Raw genomic sequence first — 24361 nt, 5'->3', positions numbered from 1 at the left:
TGTCTTGATCGCCGTTTCTTTAAGGTCCTTTTTGTATAAGGATCCTTGTTAGTTTGGGTGTATCTGCTGCTTAGTCAATACATCTCGGCAGCTATACTTCAACGTCGGCTATTAACTCAGCCGCTAAGCATCCGTTTCCTTGAGTCTATGATGTTCCTGTGTAACAGCTGTCAGTCGATGCTTCTACCATCGGCTGGTTAGCTGATACGATTGTTATCTTTCTAATATCGGCTACTGCCGATACAATTCTGTTATTCGGTCCTACATCGACTACACATAGTCGATGTATCGGAGTTGCACGCACGACCTTAAGATTCTTGCTATTGGCCGATCCAAGCCGATTCTAGTTGTTTTCCATATCAGTTATGACCGATCAATCCTTAGTTTTGCTATCCTTATCCACACACTTCTATCAGCCGATTTATCAACTGAGAGATCGGCTATATATCTATCGGTCACACACCCTTAACCATAATCCCATCGGCTGTACATCACTCAATTGTTGTGCTGACGTAATCGAGCCGATACGACCATACCTAGTTACCCAGGATAACACCTAAGCACATCTCAATTAAGACACAACTACTTTAGGAATCATCCCTCTACTAAAGTAATCGATGCTTTCATCGATCAATTAGAAAACCGATACACCTCTCAATCGGCTACACAAGCCAAAATACACAACCCTAGATCAATAAGCTAACACAATAGACACGCCTCTATTAAACACGACCTAGGCACATCAATCAACTAAACCCCCGTTGTTTCTAATCGGCTCTGTTATAACCCTCAGCAAGTAGCCGATTCTAATTAGTGTTTCCTTAAAGCCCTATCTAAGTTTAGTTCAATCTTTTTGGTTGTTAGGTAAATAATATGTTAAATGAGTGTTGAATTGCAACTTTGTTGTGAAGTAGAATAGTTTTGGTGTGCATACTTAAATGTAATGTTGCATTACATGTAGATACGACTACTTCGGCAACGGTACCTACGAGATCTCCCCGGAGTCTGCAGAGGATGTTTCTGAAGACCAAGTGAACGTCACCAAGGGATTATCGGAAGCCCCGAACCAAAGTTCGGAAGATCTTAACTTTACTGACTTCAGCCCCACCAGTAAAGGCAAGCCCCGGACATATCCCAGTACTTTATTTACACTGCAATCTATGCCTAAATATCTATACTTATGCATTACGTTTAGGAGTTGTAATGAAACCCTAGATGCATGGATACTAGGAATCCAATGTATTGAACCGAGTCCTTATCGAATAGATGCACCGCTAATAAGGCCGGTAGAAGTCGGCTGATTTCCTGTCACTCCCGCGATATAGGAGTTGCTTGTTTACGATTCTGCAACCACTATAAGGATGACGGACAGGATCATGTGCTGTGTCATGACCTAGAAGTTTACCCTGTCTGTTTTGATAAAAGTTTTAAGGTCGAAATGTGTGGTAGTGGTGGCTAAGCGTTTGAAAGTACTAGCCACATGCCGCGAAATATGGTAAGCGGTAAGCCTAGTAACCAATCGGCCCGGCAAGTGGACATACCTCCCACCACTCAATCTTTATTTTATGTTCACACGCACCGACGTGTGGGAGTACGTTCTGCATGGCAGACAGGAATACGGGTTTTGTAGTCGCGCTACAGACGTATGTCCTGTACACACTGGGTGTGCGTACGTTCCTGCAGTCGCTTGTGGTGGCCTGTCCACGACCCGGAATGAAAGGCAAACGGTTGCTTCGGAACTATCGTTGGATGTTCCAAGCGTGTGAGTTAGGTTTACCTTACAAGGGTTGAAATTTGATTCAGAATCGTCCACCTCTCACGAGGATTGAGACTGCTTATCCCTTCTACCACATCGAGTAAAAAGTGTAATTATTGATGGAATAATCTTGATGGATGATAATCTCTATCTTGCTTGTTTAGTATAGGTGCTTACCTAGAATGGTTAATGAAACTAGAATCTGAAAGCTAAAACTTGAAAGTAGACTATACTCTTTCTTGCTTTTCAGCTGAAAATAAACCCAGAGCCTTTACAATGCCTTCATGAGTCTAGTTATGGGCTAAAGTATACCCAATCCCGGGTAAGCCTTGCTGAGTATTAGTATACTCAGCCTTGCTAGTTTTATGTTTTTCAGGTAATGGCTTTGAAGACCCTACTCTTCCCTTGCCTTGGCCCTGTGCTCTTCCAGATGGTTGGTCCGTGGAATGGGATCCGTCTCCGACCAACACTGGTGATACCGAGTGATGTCGTGCCCGGGCTTAGCATGACATCCGTCTTGACGATGTATTGTAAATCATCGCGTATGTTTTCCGTAGCAAAAAACCATAACTTTAACAGTTTGTAATGTTTTCCCTAAGTTTGAAACTTCGTACTGCTTTTGGAAACTCTTGTAACGTAATCCCTGTGATGTAAAACATGATGGTGACTGTATCTCTGGACTCACCTTCGTGTGAGGTAACCTTATTTGATCCTGTGTATCAGTGGTTTATTGGGACGTTACCCGACAGGCCAAGGGATGATACCGTTTGAAGCACGTTGGAGCCCTCAGGAATGGACTCACGTACTTGAGCCGGTATAATTCAGGTTGGTTCTGCCACAGTTATCCACTCACAACCTGATGATTACTCCGAGTCATTTTTGGGTAGTCATCCGGGTTTAACTATAACATCCACGCCGCAAGGTTGTTTCCGGTACTGGAAGGGTCTAGAGCCCTCTGAGGTACTCGAATTCGACTCCCGCCTTGTGGCACAATCCACCCTTCGGCGTACAGACCCTTGAAAGCCGGAAGGTTTCGACTACTCTGCTCAACTTCACCCCGCATCACAACATCGACGCGCTGCAGCAATGACCTCGACTACTCGACTCGTGCCGCAGTAACGACTGCTTCGACATATCAGCTGCGCCAACGACAACTTCGACAACTCGTCCTGACTCTAAACTAGTCAGGAACGAGCCGCAAACTACTTGGCGACTAGCTCCACTCGGTTAACAACTAGTCAGAATCAACTCCAACTAGTTGGCTCCATCGACAAATCACTCATGGATCAAGATAGGGTTGAGACGGTTCAACCCAAGACCCTCTCCACATTGGAAGAGGATTTTGATCATCCTCCACCACTCGAAGAAGGAGAAGCCACCGCTTGTCAGGGGGCTATGGTTTTTGATAACTACTCGAATCCATCTACTCATGTGACCCAGGGTCTGGTAGAGGGATCAGATTGGTCGGGCAGGTTTGGGCAGCGGAAGGGCAAGAAACCTCTAAGTCCCTCAAATAAAGTCCACCATTGTGGCAGAACCAAGCTGAATTACACCGGCTCAAGTACGCGAGTCCTCTCTTGAGGGCTACCTCGTGCTTCAAACGGTATAATCCCTTGGCCTGTCGGGTAACGTCCCGATAAACCACCGAAAGCAGGATCCAACAAGGTACCTCGCACGAAGACGAGTCCAGAGATATAAATGCCATTACACTTTACATCACAGGCAGATATATTACATAAGGATATAAAAGTAACATCAGTGTCCAACGAGGGACATTATTACAAAACGGTTTAAGTTTTAAGTCACAGCAGCAGAGTTTGAAAACACGAACACTGTACACGTCGTTATTACGGATATCATGCTAGCCCTGGCATGATATCACTTGGCGGAATCTGTGTTGGCCGGGGACGGATCCCACTCCACGGACCAACCATCAGGCAGGGGGTAGGGCCACGGTGTAATGAAAGCTGGCTCATCAGGGAGATTACCTGAAGTAAATCAACAAAAGCAAGACTGAGTATACTAATACTCAGCAAGACTTACCCGCTCATGGTATACTTAGCCATATACCTAGACTTATGTAGGCTTTTTAGGTTTTGGGTAGAGTTTTCAGCTGAAAAGTAACAAAGAGTAGATCCTTAGTTTCAACTTTTAGCTTTCAGATTCTAGTTGATTAACCATTCTAGGTAAGCACCTAAAACTACTCAAACATGGTAGAGTCTTTAATCAAACATCATCTTTGATAATCACAAAGTTGCTCTTGTTACTCTATGTGGCAAAGGGATTAAGCAGTCTCAATCTCCGCGAGAAATGGACGATTCCTGAATCGAATTTCAAAACCTTGCAAGGATAAACCTAACACACACACTTGGAACACCAAAGGGTCGTTCCGAAGCAACCGTTTGCCTTTCATTCCGACTCGTGGATCAGATCCACCACAAGCAACTGCAGGACCATACGCACTTCCAAAGTGCAGGATGTACGTCTGTAGCGTGACTACAAAACCCGTACTCCTGGTTGCCCAGCAACATGTATTCCTACACGTCGAACCAAGTAACCAAAAGAACCAAATACATGTGTTGGGGGGTATGTCCACTCTTTGGGCCGATTGGTTACTAGGCTTACCGCTTACCATATTTCACGGCATGTGGCTAGTACTTTCAAACGCTTAACCACCGCTACCACACGCTGCGACCTTATCAAGTTCTACAACACAGACGGGGTATCATCCCAACCATGATACCTCACAAAACTCCCGTCCGTCATCCTTATAGTGATAACAGGAATGTAAACATCACAATTCCTATATCGCGCGAGTGATAGGGAATCACTCGACTTCTACCGGTCCTGTTAGCATAGCAGCTAGTCGGACTCCAGTGCTATTATTCCATACATTGGTTCCTAGGATTCATGCATCTAGGGTTTCAAGCAATTCCTAAGAACTTAATGCATAGAATACGTAAATAGATATAGATTGCAGTGTAATAAAAATAGTAGGTTATGTCCGAGGCTTGCCTTCTTGCGTAGGATTGGGAGTGGTAGGGTCAAAGTTATCCGAACTTTGGTTCGGAGCTTCAGTTAAACCTTCGACGGCGTTTCCGGGTTCTTCAGTTGATTCCTCTCCTTGTCCCAGAATGAGCTCATAGTCACCGTCGGCGAGAGTAGTCGAGTCTACATAATATGCAAAGCTATAAGTTATGGAATGCATATACTTTTATTTTAATTCCCGATAAAGTTGCAATCCAAATAAAAAAACATTACATTTCAACAAACAACTTAACTACCCTGTACTGGGCAGTCATTTATCGAGTATCAACCAAACTAACTAGTTACGTTGAGCAACAGGGTGGTTTACCCTAAACATCTATACTAACTTCATTAGGTAACATGTTTGGTTACCATAAGCAACAACTAAACACACTTAGCAACTTCATTTATTTTATTAACTAAACATTGTAATTAACCTTAGATTATTATTTAATTATGGCTTACTTTTGGTTAATTAAGCAAACCTTAAGTTAGGAAAAATAAATTAATACTATGAAAATTATCCTAAGTGGGTTTAATTGAAATAACATTACCCTAATGGTTGTTTAAATATTCTGTGCAATAGATAAATCATAACAAATCACTTAACTAACAATATGTTTAACTTGAAAGAAATTTTACAGGGCAAGATATTTCAAAACAGGAGCTATAAAAATTACTGAGCATAGATTTGTATTAGATATATTTACTGCAGTTTTATTGGAATTTTATTCTAAAAGGAACTAAGCCACAAAATTAAACAAGATCAAAATTGAAATTTTAAGATGCAATTATAACTGGAGTTTTACACTAAAACTAGGGTTCAAAATTTAAGGACATCATAAACCACTCAAGATTAGTATTCCAGAAAAGTTTCATAATTTTTCATGCATAATAATTATTATTTATGAATTACCTTTGAATTTAAGCTTGAAACTTATAACTCAAGTTATATTAGGTTTCTGATTCTCAACTTTTTATGATGGATCATACTTATAAAGATCAAGTTATGGTAGAAATTTCATCCATAAATATGAACAGATGCTTTTGAAATTAACTTGTGAAGGTTTTATTAACATACAACAAAGGTAGCAAAACATCCTAGCTAGAGGGCTGATCCAAGCCTCAAAAATTTACACAAGGCTACTCAAGCCATATGCAACACATGCTCCAAAAATCAATAGCAGCAAGGCTATGGATCACAAGATTTAATTAAAACATCCCTTTACTTGTATTTAAACTACAGCACAAACTATACATTTTCATAGCATGATTATGAAACAAAAGTTGTAGAATTCATCACAAGGATCCTAACCCAACAAGTTTGGTATTTTTATGATTTTTCTACACATTCCTATGATTTTCCAAAGTCAGGTTTTAAATCCATGAAAAAGGACTGGAACTTTGCAGATAAGACCCTAGAAGAATTCAAAAGCTTGCAATGTGGCCCCTGGCCGGAGTCAGAGCAGGGGAAGGAATTTTGACCGTCGATTCCGGCGAAGCTCATCGCCGGCGGCGGGGGAGAAGAGGGGGAAAAGCATGAGGGGGTAAAGGGCGACCTTCTGGGAGTTTTGGGTGGGGTCGGAGAGGCCCGTGGGAGCCTGCCCACGGCGAGGCAGAGGCGGCGGCCGGGGAGAACGGCGCGGCGGCGCTCCGGTGTTCGAGCGTGGAAGGGGGATGGCTGGGAAGCTGCACGAGGATGAGGTGTAGCTGAAGACGGGGTCAGCGCAGGCGGCGCTGCCGTGGGGAAGTGGGGCGACGGGGAGCTCGAGCTCGCCGGCGTTCGGGTGGAAGTGGTGGTGGCGTTCCGAGGCGTCGGAGTGGAGAAGGAAGGAAAGAATGCGAGCATTAGCTCTGCGGGTAGTTGTAGTGCTCAAGCGTGCGCAAACATGAGGACCGGGCGCTTGATTTGGGGCTTGCCACGACGACAGCTCGGTGGCGGCCGAGCGGCGGTGGCGCGTGCGTGGCGAGCGCAGGAGATGCCAGGGAGGGAGGGGAGCAGAGGTGGGGGAGGCAGAGGGCGACGCGTGGGCACGTGCAGGAGCTGGAGGTGGAGCTCGGGGTGCGGCACCGGCGGTGAGCGGCGGTGGCAGGAGCGAAGCAGAGGGGGAAGTAGAGCGCCAGAGGAAGAAGAAGCAGGGAGGTGTCAGAAGGACTCGTTTGCAAATTTAGAAAATTCCAGGGACTCCTCTATAAAGAAAGAATTCCTGTTGATACAAAATCCTAGTGAGAAAAATGTCTAAAGCAAAGTTGTAAAGCATTTCAAACCCTACAACAATGCTTTAGGGTTCAAGTTCAAAATCTCAAAGGATATAGTTTTATTTTAAATTTTTGAACCCAACTCAATTTATAAAGCTTTTTGTTATAATTCAAACAAAATGCTCTAATGTTTAGGGCCCTTTTGCAAGATTGCATGCAGTGTAATCATGACTAACCTTTTTACACTTCAGCCCTTAAGTAAATCTGAACTTTACTTTTATATTTCAATCATTTCACATGTAAACCCTTATATCTTTGTGTTAATCACCCATAGGTCCTTAGTTTCAAACAAAAGTCTATTTTTCTTAGGTTTTACTTAACTTTGCACTTTTCTTCTCTATAGTCATTTAGGTTTGACACTTAATAATATATTCACCCAATTACACTCAAGGACTTATATAATTCATAATTTACAAATATACCCCTAGCTATCTTGTACAACTCACCTACATCATAACAAGCATAGATATAAGATATCCAAACTTAGTGTCTAGGTTTCTAACTACCTGGATGTTACAACCATGATTCATTGCCACACCCGGGGAACTCCCTTTTTTCAAGAGGGCAGACCCCTCCCCCCATTTGACGATGAAGATGAGGACCAAGTGGTGCGGCATGCCAAACGCTCGCCCCCAATCGAGAAGTTCGACATCTTCGACCGTATAACGCTTCAAAAGGAGCCATTTGAAGACTAGCTTGATAACTGTTGTTGTAAGAGAATTCAGCTAGAGCAAGGCACTTGTCCCAGCTTGTACCATAGTGAATAATACAAGCTCGGAGCATGTCTTCAAGGATTTGGTTAACTCGCTCAGTTTGTCCATCAGTCTGGGGATGATATGCGGAACTTCGAATCAGTTTAGTTCCTAGAGCTGATTGTAATTGTTCCCAAAAACGTGCAATAAATTGGGGCCCTCGATCAGAGATGATGGTTTTTGGAACACCATGCAATCGAACAATTTGGTCTAGATAGACTTCGGCATACTTCTTAGCAGAGTAAGTGGTATGCACAGGGAGAAAATGAGCTGTTTTTGTGAGTCTATCAATGATTACCCATATGGAATCATGTTTTTGGGAGGTGTTAGGAAGACCGACAATAAAATCCATGCTAATGTCTTCCCATTTCCATGATGGAATGGGTAGTGGTTGAAGTGTACCAGAAGCTTTTAAGTGGCTAGCTTTGACTCTCTGGCAGGTATCACACTCAGATACATATTTTGCAATTTCTCTTTTCATTCTGGTCCACCAAAAATGTTGTCGTAGATCTTGATACATTTTGGTGCTACCAGGATGAATAGAGAATTTGGATAGATGGGCTTCATCAAGGATTTGCCTACGCAGTGGATGGTCTTTAGGTACAACAATACGATTGTTGAACCATAGGATTCCTTGATGATCGGTGTGAAAACACTTATATTTGGCTTCTCCCAAAGATAGCTTTGATTTAATGATTTTGATACCTTCATCATGTAGTTGCGACATGATGATTCTATCTTGCAAAGCCGATTCAATGGATAGCAAATTCAGACTACCTTGAGGAATGATCTCTAGATTGAGTTTCCTCATCTGATGGCAAAGAGTGTCACTAAAGGTTGATATGGATAAGCAGTGACAATGTGCCTTGCGGCTAAGTGCATCCGCAACCACATTGGCTTTGCCCGGGTGGTAGTGTACCTCAAGGTCATAGTCTTTAATCAGTTCCAACCAACGCCTTTGCCTCATATTTAGGTCAGCTTGGGTGAAGATATGCTTGAGGCTCTTATGGTCAGTGTAGATATTACACTTAGCACCCATAAGATGATGTCTCCAGATCTTGAGAGCATGGATAACTAATGCTAATTCAAGATCATGTGTTGGATAGTTTTGCTCATGAGTCCGAAGTGCTCGGGATGCATAAGCGATGACCCGGTTGTTTTGCATAAGAACACAACCAAGGCCAATTCCGGAAGCGTCACAATAGACATCAAAAGGCTGATTGTTATCTGGCTGAGCTAGCACTGGGGCAGTTGTTAGAAGTTTTCTCAAGGTATGGAATGCTTTATCACATTTGTCGTCCCAGCAGAATTTAACTTCTTTCTTTAATAGCTCAGTCATGGGTTTAGCTATCTTGGAAAAGTCAGGAATGAATCGGCGATAGTATCCTGCCAATCCAAGAAAATTTCAAATTTGATGGACTGAAGTGGGAGGGTTCCAGTCCATAACCTCCTGGACTTTGGTTGGATCAACCGATATGCCTTTACTAGAGATAGTGTCCCAAAAATTTCACACTATCCAGCCAGAATTCACATTTCGAAAATTTGGCATAAAGGTGATGATCACGTAGTCGTTGGAGAACGACACGTAGATGATTAGCATGGTCCTCTTTAGTTTTGGAGTATATCAGAATGTCATCAATGAAGACCACGACGAATTTATCGAGTTCCGGCATAAAGACCGAATTCATGAGGTACATAAAATATGCCGGTGCGTTAGTAAGTCCAAATGACATAACCAGATATTCATATAATCCATATCTGGTTGAGAAGGCCATTTTTGGAATGTCACAAGGCCTGATCTTAATCTGATGATAACCAGAGCGTAAATCAATCTTAGAAAATACCTTAGCTCCGGCTAGCTTGTAACACCCTAAGGTAATCTTCCTAAATTTTAAGGAAATTATTTGGGCTCAAATAAAATTTCCAGAGTTTTCCCTAATTATTCTCGCATTTAAAGTAATTTTATAATGCAAGTAATTAAAATTTATTATAGGGTCAACTTGTTTGTGCATTCATGCTGGTGCATTGTTTTATTTGTGTTGGGTTTGAATTCAAATCTATTTGAGTTCAAATAGTTTGTTTGAATAGATTGAGTGAAGGAAAGAAAAAGGAGAAAGAAATAAAAGAAGCCGGCCCAAACCCTCTCTCCCAGCCCGGCCCACTTCCCTTTCCCCTCCTCACTCCCGCGTGGGCCACCCGAGGCCCAGCAACCCTCCTTCCTTCCCCCCCCCCCCGCACGGGCCACGCCTGGCCCATTTTCCCCTCTCGGGCCTCTCCCTTCTACCCTCTCCCCGCGTGGGCCACCGCTGGACCAAGTCCTTTTCTCTCCCGCGGGCTCCTTCCCCTTCTCCTTCCTCCCTTCTTCTCCGGCGCAACCTCCCTCCCCGAGATCCCCGGCGAGCTCCCCTCCTCGGGCCCGCACGACAATGGGACCGCCGCCACCCTACAAAGAGCCGCCCCAACCATCTGCACCCTAACCCTAGCTCCTGCGTCGCCCGAGGATCTCCAGCGCCGCCGCCCCTTTTTCCTCCGCCGCCCCATCACCTCGGCGCCACCGTGGGCACGCCGTGCCACTGCGCCACAGCCCGCGAGAGCCTGCGCATCAGCACCGCCTCACCACCCCGGTGTTCCCCGAGCCGTGCTGACCTCCCCATCCCCTTCGCAGGAACCTCCCAGAGCGATTCCCACCATCCAGAGGGCCCGGCCACCCCGGCATCGTCCTCCTCCGTGGGAACCCGACCCCTCCACCGCCGGTCGTCGTCGCTGTCCTTCCTCCGTTGCACCGTCGACCCCCACATCCCCTCGGTGAGCTTCGCTCCATCACCCTGGTCCTTTTGCACCGGATGCAGTAGCCCTTAGCCGCCCGTAGCGCCCAGAACGCGCGCGCCGTCATTACGCCGTCGCCCCGAGCCGCTCTCACCGCCGTTCTGCCCTAGTCGTGCCCAAATCCTCCACCACAACTGCCCAGATGGACTACCCATGCTGCCAGCGTCCTCCAGGACTTGACCTCATCTCAGAAGGAGTTCAGACGGCCGGGAACGGTCTACTCCGGCGAGGCGCCGCCGCGGAGCCGAGCTCCGGCGACCCAGCGCCGCCACCTCGCGTCCCCTTTGTCCCGGGCCGTTCGATCCGCTACTGGCGTCTAGGATTAGATTGGAAACTCGTTGATCCGGACCGTGCGATCGAGATCCGAGCGTCTGAGTTCGCGCGTACCGGTTCGAGTTAAGTGTGAGACGGAGCCGTCAGATCTGAGATGAACGGTTTGGATTTGAATCCAGTTAAGTTAGCGGCCGATCCGTTAGATCTAGATCCTACGGCGGTTAGACGCGCGTACCCCTTCGCTGTTAGAATCTAATCTGAGCCGTAGATGCTAGATCCGGCGATCCAGATTAAAACGTACCGCTTCAGCCAGCCTTTTTGCTTAAGAGCCCTCGGGTTTTTGGGAAATCAACCCGCCGTCCAACCCTAGCCCAAAAGTATTTACAGACAGGTCCTTTTCTTTCCGTTTGACCCCCTGAGCTTCCTGGAATTTGTGGCCGCCATCCATGTCTTGTGTTTTCACGTGCTAGCCCCTATAGCTACCCTTTAATTACATTTAAGTCCTCGGTTTTTGCGCAGAACCCCTTAGAACCTCCAGTTTTCTTACAAATAGGTCCCTGGATCTTGTTTTAAGCGTAGTTTTCGCGTTTTAGCTCCGTTCTAGGTGTTCTTTATATCCACGCGATCGTTGTAATGCGTAGAATAGTTCTAGGCCAGTTTTATGTGCTGTTTCATTGCTTTGTTGTACTGTTTCTTATATTTTGACCTTGTTTGCATGTATGTGTGTGCTGGACTATGTATTGACGTTGCGATCGTGAGTAGACGCAGAGCCTTTGGACCAGTACCAGGAGCAGCCATCTTCCGAGCAGTTCGAGCAGCAGCCGGGAGAGTACGAGGAAGGCAAGTATAACATGAACCTCCTATCACTTTTTAATACAATTTCATACTGCATTTTAATACTGTATGCCTATAAGGACTTTCCTAGCCACTTTATATCCTATATATATCCTTTGGGTTGCATTTTGGATAGTTGTGCTAGGTTGCTGCGCTATAACACACTTGGTCCTTTTTAATTAATTTGTTAACGATCTTATGCAACTTAATTCTAGAGCCGACCCTCTATGCTGTGTGCTTGAGTGGTTTGTGCGTCCTTAAAAGATGTTTTTGTTAGAAACATGGTTTAGGGGGCCAGCACGGTGCTTAGTGCTTGGTTGGCCACTCTCCCTAAGGACCGGTTCATAGAGCGACAACCTGGGACAACCGCGCAGCCACAAGACTGGAATGGGACGGTCTTGACTTACTAATTAGGTCGTGTTGGTTCGGGAGTAACTTACCTGCGTGGGCAAGAGGGGTGGTAAGCTTCAATGGTCCCTGCTCCTCCGGCTTGGTCTGTGCTGTGTGTCTTGTACCCCCGGAGGTGGGCCCCATCGTCGCTGATCCAGAATCCTTAGCGGTTACACCTTACCAATGTGATCCTTTGTAACGGTCTCGTAGTGTGCTTGCTGGCCATCTCACCTAAGGAAGTGTGATGAATAACTAGCGTAGCTCACGACTTGTGGGTAAAGTTGTGCAACCTCTCGAGAGTGTAAAACTGATATATCAGCTGTGCTCACAGTCATGAGCGGCCCAGATCCTCCGTCTGATTAGTGGGGTTATCAACCTTTGATTAGGGAGATTCCCCGGGTGGTTTGTTTTGGATGGTTCTCAGTAGTTCTTAATTCAATATTGATTAATCTCTTATGCAATTTGGGTTATGGTAATTCATGCATTTGTAGTAATTAGCTTTAATAAAATTTGCCAAGACTAAAAGCTTATGCAGTTGAGTCAGCTAGCCTAGAACCTCATAGTTTGTGTTATACTTGTTGAGTACGAGTTTGTACTCACACTTGCCTCTCTACTCTTCTGTTCTCTTGGATATCTTCGACTGCTGCTCAGTGCCCGGCAACGTGGATGACTACGTCAGTGGCTTCGACGACTTCTAGGCGTTTGTCTCCCAGTCGACGTCCCTGTGGCGCCCAGCTCTTCATGTATTCATTTTACGCTTCCGCAATCCTTGAACTGATTCTTGATTCAGTTGTAATAAAGATATTCATTTTATAATTTATACGCTTTTATTCGTGACATGTGTTGTGATATCTTGATAATCTGTTGTATATATGCGTGACTCGATCCTGGCGCATATATGATTGCTCGATTTATGTTCTTGTAAATCGGGTGTGACAGATTGGTATCAGAGCCGTGTTGACTGTAGGACGAAGCCTAGATAGAAATGGTCGAGTTAGGGATTTCCTTTCGCTTGCTCTGCTTCCGCAAAACTCAAACATTCACTTTTGCTTCTATTCCTTGAGTCTTAAGCCCTTGATTTGCTATCTCTCCTATCCTTTCTGAGGTATAGTTTGAGTTTTCCGTAGACGTTGGCCTGAGTCGCTTAGTCCTGTAATTTATAAGTTTAGGCTGTCCCGATGAAAATACGCTAGAACGAGTGTGTTAGTCGAGTGGTGTGATAAACTCGACTAAGTTGTGAATATTGAATGTTCGTTATGGTGCAAATGTTTGATTTGGATTTTTGGTTGATTGCATAGGCTAGTAGTTAAACTTGTTCATGCAAATCGACCCTAACCCAACTTGAACTAAATAATCAAAAAAAATTGAGTTAGAACGTTGGGGGTAAAACCTATATTCTTTTCTCTCTGTTATAACCTTCCGAAGTTTCATTTCCGCAGCTGCACGATATCTTATTCTTATAAATTTCGTTTGTTGCCATCAGATGGTGAACACCAGGCGCACCGGTTCCGGTTCTGACCTGCAGGAGCAGAACAACCAGAGTACTGGTCAGCCGCTGCCGATGCCGCCACCACTGACCCCGGAGCAGTTCTTCCAGCTCCAGATGCAGATGATGGCTACCCTGAACAATACTGTTCAGGCTCTGCAGCAGATCCATGCTCAGCCATCGCCTCCTCCGCCACCTCAGCCCCGTGATCGGCGTGCGGATTTCCTGAGAGGTCACCCTCCGACCTTCTCTCACGCCACGGACCCACTCCAGGCGGACGACTGGCTTTGCTCGGTGGAGCGCCAGTTGGTTGTTGCGCAGTGCGACGACCGGGAGCGAGTCCTTTACGCAGCAGGACAGCTGCGAGGATCTGCTCTTGACTGGTGGGAGTCCTACCCAGCTCGGGATCGTGATGCTCTCACGTGGGACCAGTTCCGTGAGCGTTTCAGGAACCATCACATTCCTGAGGGCAGTATGAAGATGAAGCAGAAGGAGTTCCGTGCCCTTAAGCAGGTAAATTTGAGCGAAAGTCCCTGCGATTCCTTTTGAGCTTCGATCTGTCCTTGATCTCTTTCATAAGTCTCGCATTGAGCGATTTCTATCCTTGTTGTCTGTGTTCTTTATTTTAGGGATCTATGACGGTGACGGAGTATCGTGACCGTTTCCTTCAGCTTGCCCGCTATGCCCCTGCCGACGTCGCTCGTGATAGCGATAAGCAGGAGTATTTCAAGGACGGACTGGATGATCACATCCAGTATGCGCTGCTGAACCACCGCTTCGACAACTTCAACCAGCTGGTTGACGTGGCCCTCAACACCGAGCGCAAGCGCCGGGAGATTGAGGATAAGAAGAGGAAGATGGCTCCATCCTCTTCGGGCAGCAACACTCGTCCCCGCTATCAGCATCCGCAGCAGTAGCAGCAGAGGCCGCCCCAGCAGCACCAGCAGTTTCCGCCTCATCCTCAGCAGCAGCAGCAGGCGGGACAGAGTCAGAGGCTTCCAGCGCCTCCGGCTCCACCAGCTCAGAGGCAGGGGGTGCCCACTCCTCCTCCTGGGCAGCAGGCCGCTGCATTTCCGCGAGTGTGCTTCCACTGCGGCGAGCCGGGGCACTACGCCAACGTCTGCCCTCGGAAGGCGCAGGCAGGACAGCAGGGGCGTGCAGCACCGCCCAAGGCCCCAGCTCAGGGCAAGGTGAACCACGTGACGGCCAAGTCAGCAGCCGAGGCTCCTAACGTGGTTATTGGTACGTTCATGGTTAATGCCCATCCTGCTACAGTGCTTTTTGATACTGGTGCTACACATTCTTTCATCACCCAGTCTTTTGTTGAGCATCATGGTATTCCTACTAGCACATTAAAGAGGTGCATGTTAGTATCTTCACCGGGAGGACAGTTGAGGTCTCATATCTTCTGTCCCAGAGTCAGTGTGGCCATAAGGGGGGTAGATTTCAGTGCAAATCTGCTGGTGCTAGACTCCAAGGGCATTGATGTGATCCTCGGGATGGAGACCCTTGCCAAGTGGGGAGTCCGGATAGATTGTGCTCAGAGGACGGTTCTTCTGTCAGCACCGGATGGTCAGGAGGTTACTGTTGGTGCCACAGAGCCTTCTGGATTTCTTCATCAGATGGAGGCTAGACCCACGGATGGTATACGCGTGGTGTCTGAATTCCCGGATGTCTTTCCGGATGATTTGCCAGGTATGCCGCCTGATCGCGACATTGAGTTTTCTATTGATCTCTTGCCTGGCACAGCTCCTATTGCTAAGCGGCCCTATCGTATGGCTCCTGTCGAGCATGAGGAGGTTAAGAAGACTGTCGACGAGTTGCTAGCTAAGGGTTATATCCATCGCAGTTTCTCTCCTTAGGCTTTTCCTGTATTGCTGGTAGAGAAGAAGGATGGCGCGAAGAGGATGTGCGTCGATTATCGGGAATCTCCTTGTGGATGTATTCTCCTCTTGAGAGTTTCTCCACACTACTCTTGAGGCTTGCCACTTGATCCATCAATTCCTTTTCCCTAGAAGGAGCAAGCTTGGGCAAAATATTAGTGGCATTTGCATCAATGAGTAGGTCATCACATGAAGTAGAAGCATTGACCTTTTCAAAAGTTTCATGAGCAAATTTTTCAAGACTTGGGTCAATTGCTTCATAGGCAAATTCAAGTTCTTGATATTTGTGGGCCAACTCCCTATGCTCTTGTTTGAGCTTTTTGTGGCTCTCTTCAACTTGCTTAGCAAGTACAAGTGACTCATTGTGCTTTTTGAGCAAGTCATTGTACTTACAAAATAAGTCGGAGTGGGCAAGCTCTAGCTTGGCATGAGAGCTCTCAAGAATTTTGACTTTGCCCTTTTCCCTCTTGATGACGGATGTATACTCATTAATGAGGTTAGTGAATTCATTAGGATCAAACTCTTCATCACTATCATCTTCACTATCTACCTCACATACCTTGGTGTTACCTTTTGCCATGAGGCACATAGGAGGCGGAGGTAGTGGTGGTTCTTCATTGGTGAGGGCGATGGTGACAATGTCTTCTTCATCACTTGAATCTTCACTTGATGAGACATCGGTCACCCACTCTTGTTTTTCCACCAAGAAACTTTTCTTGGTGTGCCCTTTCTTCTTTGGGAAGAGCTTGGTCTTCTTGTCATGGGTCTTCTTCTTCCCAAATCTCTTATTTTTGTTCTTCCTTTCCTCTTCTTCATCATCGCTTGAATCATGGCGATGCTTGCTCTTGTTATCCTTGTTTCTTTTATCTGGCTTGGGGCAATTTGGACGGATGTGACCTTTTTCTCCACAATTGTAGCAAATCTTGTTCTTGACATCCATTGGCCGGAACATTCAAGCGTGTGAACTTTCTCATCATGAGAGCAAGTTCTCCATCATTTTCAACATCGGATGAGCTTTCATGATGATCATCTTCTTCATTGCTTGAGCTTGAATCTTGCTTGATCATCTTGAGCTTGCGGGATTTGTTTGTCTTGGTCTTTAGAGCAATTGATTTGCTTGAAGTTGGCTCTTCGGACATACCAAGAATACTCATTTCATGAGCACGAATTTACCCCACAAGTTCTCTCACTTCCATTGTGTCAAGATCCTCCTTTTGAAGCATAGCATTGATGATGTTATACTTGGGCTTCGGGAGGAGCATGAGAATCTTGCGATTGATGGAGGCACTGTCAATTTTGGATATTTCAATTGCATTAATGTCCTTGACAATGACATTCAAGCGAGAATACATATCATTGCAATTTTCATGAGCTAGCATTTTAAAGGAATCATACTTAGCCCTAAACAAGTGATATTTTTACTCACGAACTTTAGTGGAACCTTCATGAATTTCAATGAGCTCCTTCCAAATATCACTTGCTAAGTCCATGCCATTAACTCTAGCAAAGACTTCCTCACTAATGGCTTCAAAAATTGCATTTCTAGCCTTGGCATTCCATTTTAATTGTTCGGTGGTGGAAGTTCCGGTGAACCCGATCTTAGTTGCCGACCACACTTCGGGAGCAATCGCATCAAGGTATGCGGCCATGCGAACTTTCCAATAAGCAAAGTTCTTGCCCTCGAAGTGAGGCGGCGAACCACCCATCTTGGCCATAGCTCTAGGCGGTGAAGCCTAATGATCCAAATGAGCAACGGGGCTCTGATACCAATTGTAAGGATCGATGGACCAAGAGGGGAGGTGAATTGGGCCTTTTTCAAATTCTAAAACGAGGTAAAGCAACCTTAACCTATGCAAAGCTAGAATGGCACCAATTCGCCAACTGGATAACTAAGCTACCTACATAGGCTAGGAGAGATAAAAAGAGAGGTAAAGCCTAGCAAGGTAGAGCAAAGTGATGATCCCTAAGTCAAGCACATGAATAAATTGCATGAACGAAAATGCTTGAATGAAGAAAGTGGACAAGAGACAACCGGATTTTTTTCCGTGGTATCGATATGTTGGCACACACCCCTAATCCACGTTGTGACACTCACAAAGAGTCTTGTCACCTCCCAAGTCACCAAGACGAGGGCGCTCACTAAGAGTCTCCGTTCACCATCCCGGTGTGGTGGAGATCAAGCCACGTACAATCTTCTTCTCCGGGCTCCCACAATCCTTGGCAAGCTCTGCGAGAAACACCTCGATCACCAAGATCGCCTAGGTGATGCCAATCACCAAGAGTAACAAGCTAAGGCCTTCACTTGAGCAAGAACCGATCACCAAGAACGGATGCACACAAGCTTCTCTCTACTCAAGTCCTTAATCTTGCTTCTTGATTGATTGAATGAACAAGTATGTGAAATGATGAAGCTCAAGGTGGCTCTTGACTATAGTATGAGTGTTTGGATGTTGCCTGGTGTCAAGAGTAGCAAAATGACCCATTGGAGGGGTATATATAGGCAGCTCCCACGAATAGAGCCGTTGGAGAAAAAGCTGCCAGAAAACTGCATAGCGCCGGTTAATCCGACATACCTCCAATAGTCATTGTTAGTTTAACCGATGAATGTAAGCTGCCCCTTCTGAAAACTAGCCGTTATAGCTTGGGAAGATTAATCGACGTATCATCGGTTTAACCGGTGAGTGTAGTTGTCCATTGATCAACTGAAAAACCAAGTCTCTGGACAACTGCACCGACGTTAAATTCAAACATCGTCGGTTTAACCGGTGTATTGACTTGTCCAGACTCTGCTGACTTCGTTTAACCGACGTTTAGAAAAGTGAGAGCGTCGGTTAAACCGGTGTTAAGGATTTTTTCTGATTTTGCCTTTTCTGATTTGAGTCTTGAATGAAATCCAAATATTCTTGAGATATAAGTTGAGAACCACTTATTTGAGCTTCTAGAAACCTGAGTGACCATTGTGTGCATCCATTTTCAAATGACCATGTCCATGCTCAAGTTACTTAGCCTTAACCCCTCTTAATAGTGCGATCACTACAAAACTATAAAAACCTATACTAACCTAAGTGTCCTTCTCAACCTTATGACACTTAGGACTAGAAAGATCCTTAGTCTTGACATATAATTGAGTTGAATGCCGAGATCGCCTTTTTGAGTAACGAAAATTAGGGGCCTCTTTTGACTTATGACCAAATGAGCGATAATGATCTATTAAGCTGCACAAACTCATTAGTCACAATAATGGTTGTCATTAATCACCGAAACATACACTAGACTTATGTAGGCTTTTTAGGTTTTGGGTAGAGTTTTCAGCTGAAAAGCAACAAAGAGTAGATCCTTAGTTTCAACTTTTAGCTTTCAGATTCTAGTTGATTAACCATTCTAGGTAAGCACCTAAAACTACTCAAACATGGTAGAGTCTTTAATCAAACATCATCTTTGATAATCACAAAGTTGCTCTTGTTACTCTATGTGGCAAAGGGATTAAGCAGTCTCAATCTCCGTGAGAAACGGACAATTCCTGAATCGAATTTCAAAACCTTGCAAGGATAAACCTAACACACATGCTTGGAACACCAAAGGGTCGTTCCGAAGCAACCGTTTGCCTTTCATTCCGACTCGTGGATCAGATCCACCACAAGCGACTGCAGCACCATACGCACTTCCAAAGTGCAGGATGTACGTCTGTAGCGCGACTACAAAACCCGTACTCCTGGTTGCGCAGCAACATGTATTCCTACACGTCGAACCAAGTAACCAAAAGAACCAAATACATGTGTTGGGGGGTATGTCCACTCCTTGGGCCAATTGGTTACTAGGCTTACCACTTACCATATTTCACGGCATGTGGCTAGTACTTTCAAACGCTTAACCACCGCTACCACACGCTGCGACCTTATCAAGTTCTACAACACAGACGGGGTATCATCCCAACCATGATACCTCACAAAACTCCCGTCCGTCATCCTTATAGTGATAACAGGAATGTAAACATCACAATTCCTATATCGCGCGAGTGCAGGGAATCACTCGACTTCTACCGGTCCTGTTAGCATAGCAGGGACTCCAGTGCTATTATTCCATACATTGATTCCTAGGATTCATGCATCTAGGGTTTCAAGCAATTCCTAAGAACTTAATGCATAGAATACGTAAATAGATATAGATTGCAGTGTAATAAAAATAGTAGGTTATGTCCGGGGCTTGCCTTCTTGCGTAGGATTGGGAGTGGTAGGGTCAAAGTTATCCGAACTTTGGTTCGGAGCTTCAGTTAAACCTTCGACGGCGTTTCCGGGTTCTTCAGTTGATTCCTCTCCTTGTCCCAGAATGAGCTCATAGTCACCGTCGGCGAGAGTAGTCGAGTCTACATAATATGCAAAGCTATAAGTTATGGAATGCATATACTTTTATTTTAATTCCCGATAAAGTTGCAATCCAAATAAAAGAACATTACATTTCAACAAACAACTTAACTAACCTGTACTGGGCAGTCATTTATCGAGTATCAACCAAACTAACTAGTTACGTTGAGCAACAGGGTGGTTTACCCTAAACATCTATACTAACTTCATTAGGTAACATGTTTGGTTACCATAAGCAACAACTAAACACACTTAGCAACTTCATTTATTTTATTAACTAAATATTGTAATTAACCTTAGATTATTATTTAATTATGGCTTACTTTTGGTTAATTAAGCAAACCTTAAGTTAGGAAAAATAAATTAATACTATGAAAATTATCCTAAGTGGGTTTAATTGAAATAACATTACCCTAATGGTTGTTTAAATGTTCTGTGCAATAGATAAATCATAACAAATCACTTAACTAACAATATGTTTAACTTGAAAGAATTTTTACAGGGCAAGATATTTCAAAACAGGAGCTATAAAAATTACTGAGCATAGATTTGTATTAGATATATTTACTGCAGTTTTATTGGAATTTTATTCTAAAAGGAACTAAGCCACAAAATTAAACAAGATCAAAATTGAAATTTTAAGATGCAATTATAACTGGAGTTTTACACTAAAACTAGGGTTCAAAATTTAAGGACATCATAAACCACTCAAGATTAGTATTCCAGAAAAGTTTCATAATTTTTCATGCATAATAATTATTATTTATGAATTACCTTTGAATTTAAGCTTGAAACTTATAACTCAAGTTATATTAGGTTTCTGATTCTCAAATTTTTATGATGGATCATACTTATAAAGATCAAGTTATGGTAGAAATTTCATCCATAAATATGAACAGATGCTTTTGAAATTAACTTGTGAAGGTTTTATTAACATACAACAAAGGTAGCAAAACATCCTAGCTAGAGGGCTGATCCAAGCCTCAAAAATTTACACAAGGCTACTCAAGCCATATGCAACACATGCTCCAAAAATCAACAGCAGCAAGGCTATGGATCACAAGATTTAATTAAAACATCCCTTTACTTGTATTTAAACTACAGCACAATCTATACATTTTCATAGCATGATTATGAAACAAAAGTTGTAGAATTCATCACAAGGATCCTAACCCAACAAGTTTGGTATTTTTATGATTTTTCTACACATTCCTATGATTTTCCAAAGGTCAGGTTTTAAATCCATGAAAAAGGACTGGAACTTTACAGATAAGACCCTAGAAGAATTCAAAAGCTTGCAATGTGGCCCCTGGCCGGAGTTAGAGCAGGGGAAGGAATTTTGACCGTCGATTCCGGCGAAGCTCGTCGCCGGCGGCGGGGGAGAAGAGGGGGAAAAGCATGAGGGGGTAAAGGGCGACCTTCTGGGAGTTTTGGATGGGGTCGGAGAGGCCCGTGGGAGCCTGCCCACGGTGAGGCAGAGGCGGCGGCCGGGGAGAACGGCGCGGCGGCGCTCCGGTGTTCGAGCGTGGAAGGGGGATGGTGTAACACCCTAAGGTATTTTTCTTAAATTTTAATGAATTTATTTGGGCTGAAATAAAATTTTCCAGAGTTTTCTCTAATTTACCTTGCATTTAAAGTAATTTTAAAACGTAAAGAATTAAAATTTATTTTAGGTTCAACATGTTTGTGCATTCATGCTGGTGCATAAGTTTTATTTGGTTGAGTGCATAGGAGTTGAATTCAAATTTGAGTTGAATTCAAATAGAATTGAGTTGGGTTGATAAAGAAAAGGGAAGAAGCAGGAAAGTAGGTCAGTCATTCCTTCCTTTCTCAGTAATTCTTTTCCTTTCTCAGTCATTCCTTCCTTTCTCAGTAATTCTTTTCCTTTCTCAGTCATTTCTTCCTTTCTCAGTCATTCCTTTCCTTTCTCAGTCATTCCTTTCCTTTCTCAGTCATTCTTTTCCTTTCTCAGTCGTTCCCTTCCTTTCTCAGTCATTCCCTCAGCCTGACCCCACGGGTCAGACCCCTCCCCTTCCTCGCGCCCTCCCCTGTTTCTCCCCGCCGGTTCTGCCGCCGTCTCTGGGCGTGGTCCCGCTCCGCTGTTTCCCCCTGGGCCCACTCCCCCGCTCTACACCCCGCCTAGAACCCTCTGGAAGTCACCCGAGCTCGGATGAGGCTCGAGCGGCAACTGCTCGCGGGATGCGCGGCACCCGTTGGATCGGTGTACGCACGCCGAGGTTGCCGGCCCTCTCCTTCTTATCTGTAGCCGCGCTCCCGAGCTGCCCTAAGCCGCCGCCAAGATCCCCAGTACAACCGAGCCCGCACCACCCTCCATCGCCTCTGCGTACCAGCCGCCCGAGCCCCCTTGCGCTGCCCCGTTCCGCCGCTCAATTTCCGGACCTCCACGCAACGATCCCCGGTGACCAGTACTCCGGAGAACCTCGGCAACACCTCTCCCCGCGGGAGCCCGAGCCCTTACGACGCCGGTCGTCGTCGTCGTCCTTCCTCCGTCGTATTCCCGGCCTCCACAGCCCCTCGGTGAGCTTCGCTCCCTCTCCCTGGACCTCTTGCACCGGTTGCCGTAGCTCTTAGCCACCCGTAGCGCCGGAACCCACGCGCCGTCGTCACGCCGGCGTGGTTTGTCGTGCCGAGCCGCTCTCGCCGTCGTTCCACCCTAACCGAGCTCGAATCCACCTCCACAAGTGCCCAGCTAGGTTCCCCGCGTTGTGCTCTACCTCCTGGTTTGATCTCGTCGTGAAACGTCCCCGGGAACTCGTGATCGCGTGTCTCCGGCGAGCTCCCGAGCCGCGCCGCCGCGGGCTGGATCGCCGGCGTCTCCTGCCGCCGCCTGTGCTCCCCGACCCCAACCCGAGCCGTCCGATCCGAAGTCAGCAGTCGGGATTAGATCCTGCGTACCTCTTCCATCCCAGCCCTCCGATCAGGATCCAGTGGACCGGACCCCCTCGGACAGATCGGACCGTCCGTAAACGGCAGTCAGATCGGACCGTCCGTAAACGGCAGTTAGATCGGACCGTCCGAACCGAATCGCGTGTAAACCGTTGGATCTAGATCCGGCGGCCACGATGCGCACATACCCCTTCGCGAAATAGATCTGATCTGGGCCGAAGAAGTTAGATCCAGTGGTCCAGATTAGCGCGTACCGCTTCAGCCTGGCCATTTTGTTAAAGAGCCCCTGCGCTTTTCAAGAATCAACCCGCAGTCCACTACAGTTCAATAACAATTGCAGTTTAGCCCTATTTCTTGCACCGAAGCCCTTGATCTTTATAGAATTTGAACCCACAGTCCAAGCCCTGTATTTTCACGTGTTAGCCCCTGCGTTTAGCCTTTAATTACGTTTAGGTTCCTGGTTTTTGTCCAGAACCCCTTGGAAGTTCTGTTTTTCTTACAGTTTAGTCCCTGGACCTTGTTTTAACCCTAGATTTTGCGTTTTAGCTCCGTTTTAAGCGCTCTTTATGTCCACGCGATCGTTGTAACGCGTAGAATCGTTCTAGGCCGGTTTTATGTGCTGTTCCATTGTGTTGATGTACTGTTTCTTATGTTTTGCTATTGTTTGCATGTGTGTGCATGTGTGGCCCATGTATTGCTGTTACGATCGTGAGTAGACGTCGAGCCACCGGAGCAGTACCAGGAGCAGCCATCTTCCGAGCAGTTCGAGCAGCAGCCGGGAGAGTACGAGGAAGGCAAGTATAACATGAACCTCCTATCACTTTTAAATACAATTTCATACTGCATTTTAATTCTGTATGCCTATAAGGATTTCCTAGCCACCTTTATATCCTTTATATATATCCTTTGGGTTGCATTTTGGTTAGTTGTGCTAGGTTGCTGCGCTATAACATATCTGAGTCCTTTTTAATTAATTTGATTAATGGTCTTACGCAACTTAATTCTGGAGCCGACCCTCTGTGCTGTGTGCTTGAGTGGTTTGTGCGTCCTTAAAAATATGTTTTTGTAGAAACATGGTTTAGGGGGCCAGCACGGTGCTTAGTGCTTGGTTGGCCACTCTCCATAAGGACCGGTTCATAGAGCGTCAACCTGGGACAACCGCGCAACCACAAGACTGGAATGGGACGGTCTTGACTTACTAATTAGGTCATTTTGGTTCGGGAGTAACTTACCTGCGTGGGCAAGAGGGGTGGTAAGCTTCAATGGTCCCTGCTCCTCCGGCTTGGTCTGTGCTGTGTGTCTTGTACCCCCGGAGGTGGGCCCCATCGTCGCTGATCCAGAATCCTTAGCGGTTACACCTTACCAACGTGGTCCTTTGTAACGGTCTCGTAGTGTGCTTGCTAGCCATCTCACCTAAGGAAGTGTGATGAACAACTAGCGTAGCTCACGACTTGTGGGTAAAGTTGTGCAACCTCTCGAGAGTGTAAAACTGATATATCAGCTGTGCTCACAGTCATGAGCGGCCCAGATCCTCCGTCTGATTAGTGGGGTTATCAACCTTTGACGAGGGAGATTCCCCGGGTGGTTTTGGTTTGGATGGTTCTCAG

Source organism: Panicum hallii, chromosome 5 (genome assembly GCF_002211085.1).
Source record: "Panicum hallii strain FIL2 chromosome 5, PHallii_v3.1, whole genome shotgun sequence".
NCBI lineage: Eukaryota > Viridiplantae > Streptophyta > Magnoliopsida > Poales > Poaceae > Panicum > Panicum hallii.
Note: the sequence above shows the minus strand (reverse complement) of the source record.